General features: G+C 37.2%; 1 long non-coding RNA gene across 2 annotated transcripts in view; it reads right to left on the reverse strand.

The window, feature by feature from the left end:
* LOC106882149 (uncharacterized) overlaps positions 1 to 10,000 on the reverse strand; it is a 422,822-nt gene that overhangs the window by 133,866 nt on the left and 278,956 nt on the right. The window contains exon 5 of one of the 2 annotated variants that reach the window (XR_016245159.1): positions 4,875 to 5,141. The exons of the other annotated variant lie outside the window; for it this stretch is intronic. This is a non-coding gene — a long non-coding RNA (uncharacterized LOC106882149). Of the gene's footprint in view, positions 1 to 4,874; positions 5,142 to 10,000 lie in introns of those variants that run through there. 2 annotated transcript variants of the gene reach the window in all.

Genomic DNA, 10,000 nt, shown 5'->3' on the forward strand with positions numbered 1-10,000 from the left:
AAATATATAATCATCTAAATTTCGTTTGTGTGCGTTTTTTTTTTTAATATTTAATCAAAGAGTATCTCCCTCCGCTTAGACGAGTTAGATTTGCAAGGTCACTTGTAGAGCTAATCTACCGTGTTGACCTTGGGATAATTGTATTAATTCAATGTCAGGTTGAATATCCATGACATCTTCCAACAGGCAAAACTGTGGCGAGTTGCAGCTAAATTAGAAATCTGTATGCATACATACGTACGTGTGAGTGTTATTATGTATGAAGATGTATATAAATGCAGATGTGTGTGTATCGACCCTCGTGTCACCCTGTAACTTCCACCAATTTTGAATTCTCTCTACACACACACACACACACACACACACACACACACATGTATGTATGTATAAATACACAAACATGTAGTGACACACATGCATTGATGTGTTAGTGCCTGTATGTGTATGTGTGTCTTTAACATGTAGAAACATTATGGACGGAAGTGCATATTCTCCGTGGTTACACATCGAACTACAATGAATCACATAACATTATTGACGGCATATCTGAAGTTATTGATTTCCGATTAGAAATATTATTAATGATTATTACTGTCGCAGAGATGAAAGCCAGGTCATCGCTGCTGCTGCTGCTGCTGCTATAAAACTGCTGCTGCTTCTGTCTCTGCTGGCGTTACAGAAGTTGCTTTTGTTTACAATCTTCTACGTTCACCTGCAATGAACATGCGCTCGAAGCTGTGGACTTTCATTTATTTTAGCAAAATGTATCTAGGAATCTAAGAGTGGTTTGTGGATGTGTAAGAGCAATTTTGTTGTTGCCACGAAGAATAAAGAATTTGATGTTTTCATTCCTTATTTGGATGAGGAAGAAAAGTTAATGAAGACACACAGACATATGTCAATGTTTGATTGGATGTATATACGTATGTATTCATGCAGGTATGTGTTCGTTTGTATGATATATCTGTGAACACGCGTGTTTGTGTGTGCTTGCTTCTTATCGACACACACACACACACATATATATATACATGCACAAACACATACACATAATATCTCTATGCACAGGTAGAGACTTCTTTCAATTAATATAAAATATATTATTTTAACTCCTTTTTCAACCCGTGTTTTCATTTAGCATTAATAAGCTCGGCCACTGAAGAACGGTGTGCGGAGGGCTGAAAAAAAGGCTGTACATTGCTACCGGAAAAACGGAGGATGACGTGCCAGGTGACTGATACAGCAAGGCTGTATTCTCCAGACAAAGAAAATAGTTTCCCATTTAAAGCCAAAAAAATCACGTACGCAATTATACATCGCAATTATTGATTGTTAGAAGTCGTTGGTTGATCGTCAGGAACGCTACTTAGTCATGTGGTAAAATATGTGTAGTGTACTTGACATGTTCACTACATTCTAACCAGGCAGGATTTCTCTCGTGTGTTAAGCAAGTTCTCTGGTAACGAAGCATATGTAAATTAGATGTGCACGTCCGTGTGTGCACACACGAATATACAGGCACACTAACAAACATACTCACGTACACACACACACACACATATATATATATATATATATATATATATATAGGTTGAGGAGGGTATTGGATTATACCAAACCCAAGAGGATACAGGTAATACCGAGTAAGTGCTGTATACCGACTAGTTTGCCCCAGTCATTGTATGAACAGGATTGGGGATTATAAGTCGTATATTAGCGTGTGTGTATGTAAATATATAAAAAATAAAAGGATAAAGAGAGCAAAGGTGAGGTTGGAAAAGTATTTTATGGATAAATACTTTTCCAACCTTATCTTTGCTCTCTTTATCCTTTTGTTTATATATATATATATATATATATATATATATATATATATATACACTAGCACATGTGCAGTTGTGTGCTAATACATTGACTTCAAAACATCGTAGTTTCGGGTTCAATCCTAACGCGTCACACGTTAGGATTGTCAGATACGTGTTCTCTACAATAACCATTTGAGTGGATATGGACGACGAAAAGTAGTTAAAGTAACGACTCAAATACACATTCACTCACTAACACACACACATTCGCGCGCGCGCGTAGGTATGTGTGAGGGCGTGTGGCCTAGTGCTTAGCGTGTTGAACTCACGACCGCAAGATCGTGGGTTCGTTACCTGGACCAGTTGCTGCATTGTGCTCTGGAGCAAAAATACTTCATCTCACGTTGTTCTGCTATCACTTCAACTCCTGTCGCGTGGCACACCGTGGCACCTGTTCAAGCAACGTCGATCTGATGGAGGGACATGGGAGGTGATGGACGGCACATATATTTCATCATTATAAACAAATCATGAAGATACATTGGTGGAAACTTTAAGGAAGCCTCTCAGATTGTACCTGTAATTCGAACTTCTAGCCTTCTCACACACTACGCTTGATTCTGATTCTGGTTCGTGGATTATATTAAAGGTGTAAGTGTCTGGAATACGCAGCCACTTATTCCCTCGTTCAATAACTAGTCTTTTCAGTTTGTTGAATAATTGAACAGTCATCGTCGAAAACGATGTAAATCCATTTACTTTCACACACACTCAAACATACTCCCACACATACATGCGTATACATAAATGCATACATATATGTATAAATGTATGTACATGTATGCATGTATATATATGCACGTGTGTGCATCCATATATGTCTGTGTATAAACACGCACATACTCATAGATGTGTGTGACGACTTCATATGGATATGTATGTGTGCGCATGCGTGCGTTTGAGAGTCTGAGTAATAAAATGTTCGTAAACTTGTTAAACAGAGTCCGACCAGGAGACCAGCCACCTGACCAGCCAGCCACTTAATCATCGCTGAAGTCGTAAACTCCATTTAACTTAATTTTAATGCAAGGAAAATGGCTAATAACAGTTCGTTGGACAGCAATTCGTTTGGTCGTCATTGACATTGTCGACTAATTGCTAATATATACTGTCTTGGTGTTTTTGTTGGGGTTTATAATGGAAGAGGTACCGGAGAGGGAGACAGAGTGATGGAGGGGGGGAAAAAGAAGGAGAGAGACAAAGTGAGACGGAGAGTGATAAAGTGAAAAAGAGAGAATGTGAAAGATAAGTAAAGAGAGCGTAAGAGGGAAGAGACAGATAGATAGATAGATAGATAGATAGAGAGGTGAGAGAGAAATAGAGAGAGGAAGAGTCAGGAAGCGTTAGAAATAAAGTGGAGATGAGAAGGTAAGAAAATAAGACTGATTCGAAACGAAGAATATAGAAAGGCAAGAGAGGTTGACTGAGAAATAAACGGCATCGTAAGTGTGTGTGCGCCTGTGTGTGTGTGTGTGAGTGATAGAGAGAGAGAGAGAGAGAGAGAGAGAGAGAATAAAAGGGAGTGAATGTGGTGTGATATTGGAAGTAGAAATAAAAGACTGTGTGAGAGTGAAGCCTGTGATAATGTGTGATTGGGGAACATATAGGAATAGGTAGAAAGATAGATAGGTAAGGGGATAGAAAGAGAGGAAATGGGATAATGAGAGAAGGACACAGTGGGAGAAAGAAAAATAGGGAGCGTATATTAGGGGAGATAGGTATACAATGAAATAGAGAATGACAGAATTAAAAGAAAATTAAGAAAAAGGGATAGATTACTACATCAAGTATATCTGTGTGTCTGGCTGTCTGTGTGTCTACCTATCTGTCTGTCTGTGTGTGTCTGCCTGCCTGTCTGTTTATGTGTGTCTATCTGTCTGTCTACCTGTCTGTGTGTATGTGTCTCTTTCTCCATGTATATATGTGTGTATGTAATGGCTCACATGCACACACACATTTACACACATATAATGAAAAGAAGAGAGAGAGAGAGAGTGTGGGAAAGAGAGAGAGAGAATACTGTAACAACTTGAGAGGGAGAGAGAGAAAATGAGAGAGAAGGAGCGAGAGGGGGAGAGGGGGAGAGGGAGCGAACAACAAAAGAAGAAAAATATAAAGAAACATTGAAGAACAATATTAAAAGAATGTCTCTTTTTCTCTCTTTCCTTCTCTCTTTAGGATTTCATTGATTAAATTATATATTGTGGGTGTTTTAGATTTTATTTTCTTTATTGGATCAATATATTTTATTTGATTTGCTTTCAGTTTGTCATGTTTAATTTGTTTTACCAATTTTTAATTTTTTTTTTGTGTGTTTTCGTAAGTGTTCATTATTGAAAATAAGTAATTTGTAATAAAATATGGCGACGAAGAGTGATTTCAGAGAATGTTTCGGACGAGGCCTTAGATTCCGAGTGAGAAGGTATATTAAAAGAGGCCAAAGATGTGTAGGTTATCGAATCGGTTCCTTTTGCATGATTGGTACATTTATTTTAATATTTACAAGTCAGAAGTGATCAATGGTGAAGATGACCTTGGTCCTACCCAACGCAGTAATAATTTTTTCTACGATAAGCACCAAAGAATGAAATTTATGGGAAAGGGTGATAATCGATTCGGTATCCCAGTGATCGGCTGGTACTTTATTTTATCAACCCTGGAAAGAGTGAAAGATAAAATTAAACTAGTCGGAATTTGAACACAGATGATGCCAAGCATTTTGCACAGCGCGCAAACAATTCTTAAAGCACGCGACGTTAAAAATATGTTTCAAATTTCAAATAATCATAATAACAATAACATTGATAATACTGGCAACACATGGAACAATCATCGATTCGAAACAGTACTGGAGTCAGAGAAATGTAAAATTTTGTAGGACTTTCCTATTCAAATGGACAAGAAGTTAGAAAATAATAGACCAAACATAACAATTATAGATAAGGGAAAGCGAAGTTAATTACTAATTGACCCATCATGCCTGTCTGATTCCAGGATCATAAAGAAAGAGGAAGAAAAACGAAAAAATACAATTCCTTAAAATAGGAAGAATTTGGAGCATGAGAACAGTAAAGGTCGTGCCTATAATAATTGGTGCGTTGGGATCAGTAAGCCAAGATATAGAGAAACGGCTGAAGGAGGTTGAAACAGAATACCCGGCAGAGTTCCTACGGAAAGTTTATCTCTCTTAGGTACAGCAAGAATTATCCGGATAAGTCCTGGGGTCGATTTACTCGGCTAAAAAGGTGGTGCTCCAGCATGGCCGCAGTCAAAGGACTGAAACAAGTAAAAAGTAAAAGAGAGTATATGCGTGTATGCATAACTTTACATATTCTATATTTTCATTTTGCGTGTGTATATTCATGTGTGCCTGACAGTAAGTACGTGAGTACGTGGATGTATTGCGACAATACGTGCTTGTGTGTGTATATCTATGTGTGTGTGTGTTTAAGTATATGAATATTGTCCAAGATTGCATGCAAGTGTAGGTGTTTGTTACTGTGTGTGTATATGCACGCGTCCCTCCAAATGTGTGCGTGAGTGTGCCTGCATCGGGTTACGATATATGGGATTTTGAAGCCTGGCGGGAAAATATATTTTAATACACCGGCTTTGTATCACACGATAATGGTGCTTAATAACAAAAGGAAATAACAAAACAAAACCAAACAAACAAAAAATAAGCAGCTACAATATCTTTCACAGCAGAAATCAAAAATGGCGCATGATTGTGACAGTGGCTGTAGCGGAGAAGGTGTAGGGGTACGGTAGATATCTCTCTCTCTCTATTTTTTATATATATATATATATATATATATATATATATATATATATATACATACACACATGTATATATACATACATACGCACACACACACACACACACACACATATATATCTTGGTATATCGATTTTTATTTTACTTTAGCAACACCACATTTCGTGGTTTGTGGACATAGAATCGATTGTTTCTTCACGGTCAAAACCAGAGAGGTTAAAAGCCTGACATCCGGTTGGTTTTGTCAATTGAGCTAATCTCCTCCTTCTTCATGGTATTTCGTATTTCAACAACTGTAGGACACGCTACTTGATAGCTTCGTTAGAAAGGGGATGTCTGCGCGCGCGCGTGTGTGTGTGTTAGACTGTGTGTGTATTCACATGCGCATGTATCTATATATGTATATACGATTTCGACACACAAACACAAGCATACATAGGTGGAGATACAGAGAAGGATAAATATATAGATATACTGTTATGATATATATATATATATATAGTGGTGTCAAATATATACACACACCCATACACGCAGATATAATGATATATATATATATATATATATATATATATATCAGCATTTATAATGAAAATGTGCATTGTGTGTGCGTCATCACGTTACAATATATATATATATATATATATATATATATATATATATATATTTATATATATATATTTGAATGTGTGTGTGTTAGCAAGTATCTATGCATGTACATGTATATCTATGCACGAGTGTGTAAAATAATAAACATCCGTCACACTTTAAGCACTTAGACAATCATCAGTTTAAACTCCTGTTCGTCGAAGTCTGCAGGCAACAAGCCATGGCGTACAAATTTTTTACTCTCGAATGTTTTATGGCTGAGCTTTCAAACGTTCGGGTTGTGTGTTTAATACCGTATCTCGAGACTCTCGGCTTAGAAGCATAGCAAGGATGTAGTGTAGTGTTATACGCAGTAGGGAAACGGTGTTGGTGCTGGTGGTAGTAGTAGTGGTGTTTGAGGAACAGTAGGGACATGGTAGCTTAGACATAGCAACAAAGTTGTGATTTAAACACTGTAGGAAAAAGTGGCGGGGGTGGGGGCCGTTTTTGTCGGTAGGTGTAAGGTAGACACAGTACGAACATTCCTAGCGTAGAGGAAAAGGGGATTTTGTAGAATTGGTTGCAGAGGCGATCACCCGGACAGGCATCGGGGTGGACAGTGTTGTGGCGAATAACAAAGTATGAACTTGCATGGAAATCGATATAGCACGCCCCGGTGACAAACGGATCAAAGAATATGAAGAAAAACTGAACAACTGACGATTTGAAGTGGGAAATCCGAAGTTTCTGGCCAATGAGGAAAGTAGACCTGATACCAATAGTAATTGGCGCAGTTGGAAGTATCAGCACTCAACTACCGACATGGTTGGGAAAGATTGGTGCAAGTGTGAAGGTAGAACACTTACAAAAATCAGGATTACTTGGAACTGCAAGAATTCTTTGGAAGCATGAGCAATAAACAACTGTCCCCTTAGTCTGCTGGGTGTGGACAACTGACACTTTCCAACAAACCCAGCAAAATAAGCAGTGAGTTTTCATCGAATAATAATAATAATAATAATAATAATAATAATAATCAAGGCCTCAAATTTAGGCGAAGGGAGTAAGTTGATTGCCTCGACCTCAGTGCGTAACTGGTACTTATTTAATCGACCTCGAAACGAAAGGATGAAAGGCAAAGTCGACCTCGGCGGAATTTGAACTCAGAACGTAGCTCACCACCTTAAATAAATTTTTATTTCTTTATTGCCCACAGGGAGCTAAACATAGAGGGGACGAAGAAGGACAGACAAAGGGATTAAGTTGATTACATCGACCCCAGTGCGTCTGCGATAAAAGACGCTATGGTCACGTGTGCAGCATGTTTGATCATAGCGTCTACACAAGATTTGCTGACCTGTGGCTAAAAAAACAACTAAAACAACAAATACAACAAAATGTGGAGTGAGAGAGAAATTGGCAAAAAGAGAGAGAGAGAGAGAGAGAGAGAGAGAGAGAGAGAGAGAGAGAAAGATAGAGAGAGAGTAGGAGAAAGAGAGTGAGAATGAGGTTGAGAGCAAGCAGAACGCCTATCGATCTAACACTACATGAAAAGAACTGATTTCTTTTATGTGAAAGACAAAGGCCTCATTTATCTGAAACCTTCAATGCAATCGTAGACTGAATAAGTTTGCCATTAAATAAATTATGCCAACAAAATGATTTTGTGTTCACATTGGCAGAGATGGGCAATGGATTTGAGGAATTATATATGAAGTTCTCGTCGAAGGTTCAGATGATAACGACGGACACGTGTATATATATATATATATATATATATATATATATATATGTGTGTCTGTGTGTATGTATGTATGTATGTGTGGATGTGGGTATGCCTTCATGTTTGTATTACCTCCTCCCGCTTAACAACTGGCGTTGGTTTCATTACGGTCCTTAATCTATTGGTAAAACGGCAAAAGTATCCGAGAGTGTATGAACCTTTAAAATATAAAAAGATGGAGAAAATATCGGCTCCGCCTTGATGCCGCCAGCGAGCCGTATGTCTGACACGTAAATCGTAAAGGTTCCATGTTCGGTTTGCTAATATTGAATCTATTGCTGTTCCTTAACGACTGGTCATTTCTGAGCAGGTAGAACTATCATGAAAGTTGCTCAAACTGTGACATCTCCATCTACATTCAGGCATATGTCAGTCTACACTGTACAGTATTCTCTGCACTTTATTAAAGATAGAACTGGATGATTCGGACAGGGCAGCTATATTTACGAGAACAAACAGAGAGCCCTCGCTGGGCTCGTTGGATTCTGTAAAAAAGAGAATTAAGCTTAAAAACTAAACACGAGAAATCTTAACAAACAGGAACAAGAATGATAATTTAAATCTGATATGGCCAGGTTTCGTCCCTTACAACAATAAAAAAAAAGAATTAAATATTCAAAAGCGATTGTCCATTTACTCACAGGAAATTCTTATGGAAAATATTAAGATTAATCTTGGAAAGCCAAAGAACATAAAAATAAACCATGAAGCACGAAAATGTTTTAATGTTAATCACTGGTTCTTTAAAATTCTGAGATCTATGAGCAAGATCTCTATGTATGATCCTGTGTGTGTGTGTGTGTGCGAGTTTGGGTGCGTGTGCGCGTGTATGTGAGTGTGTGATATCAATAATATTACGATATAAGAGAAAGGTTTATTTTGAGGGCAGAAGACGTGATTGGAGCCAACAGATCACATATTGTAGATTTGTATGAATTCACTATGTTATCTCTAATAATATCTATGCATATATGGATGTGTGTGTGTGTGTGTGTGTGTGTGTGTGTATACATATATATGCATACATTAATATATATATATAAATATGTATATACATACATATATCCTTATACGTATACACACACACACATTCGTTTTTACAAATAGAGGCCATTACTAAGTGTCTGTTTTGCAATATTTCTTTTAAAAAATTATTTATGAGTTACCGAGGGTTGATAGGTTATCTAGCAACTTAGGAATTTTTTTTTCTTGTCTCTATCTATCACTCCTCTAACGCATACAGCTCTCTGTCTGTCTGTTCATCTCTATGGCTGCCTATCTATCTCGCCTTCCTTGTTTCATTACTTTATTTCTTTTTTATCTTTATTGGCTTCGATTTACTCAACTCCTAAGTTTTTGCGTAATGTATTTGTGGTGTTTTTTCTTTTTCTTCTATTCGTAGTATCACACGACTATTATTCTTATCATCATTACTATCATATATTAATAGTACGAATATCGTCCTCCTCCCCCTCCTCCTCATCACCACCACCACCACCACCACCATCATCATTTTCATCATCATCATCATCATCATCAGTAATAACTAATGATTTAGCCTGTTGAAACCCTTTGAAACTGGTGTCAGTATTTCATTTTGTTTTTGTCTTGGTTCTTCTTTTCCCCACCAATAATAAATTAAGGTTTTTATTCATATCTTTGATATCATTATTCTTCAAGAACAACTATTATTATTGTTTTTGTTGTTGCCATTATAGTTATCATCACCATCACCATCACCATGAAAATCAGTATCATGCAGACGATGACAATGATCACTTCCATTACCACCACTACCACCACCACCATCACCTCCGACGCCACCAAATCATCATCATCATTTGTCGTCGTCATCAACATCATCATTCTCCATTTTCATCTCTTCCTTCCTCTCAATGATAATAACAGAATTATTATTATTGTTATAAATATTATAAATATCATTAGTTTTATTATTGTTATTTTTATTATTGTTATTAGTATTAT

The sequence above is a fragment of the Octopus bimaculoides genome, chromosome 19 (genome assembly GCF_046866305.1).
Source record: "Octopus bimaculoides isolate indiv1 chromosome 19, ASM4686630v1, whole genome shotgun sequence".
NCBI classification, from domain to species: domain Eukaryota; kingdom Metazoa; phylum Mollusca; class Cephalopoda; order Octopoda; family Octopodidae; genus Octopus; species Octopus bimaculoides.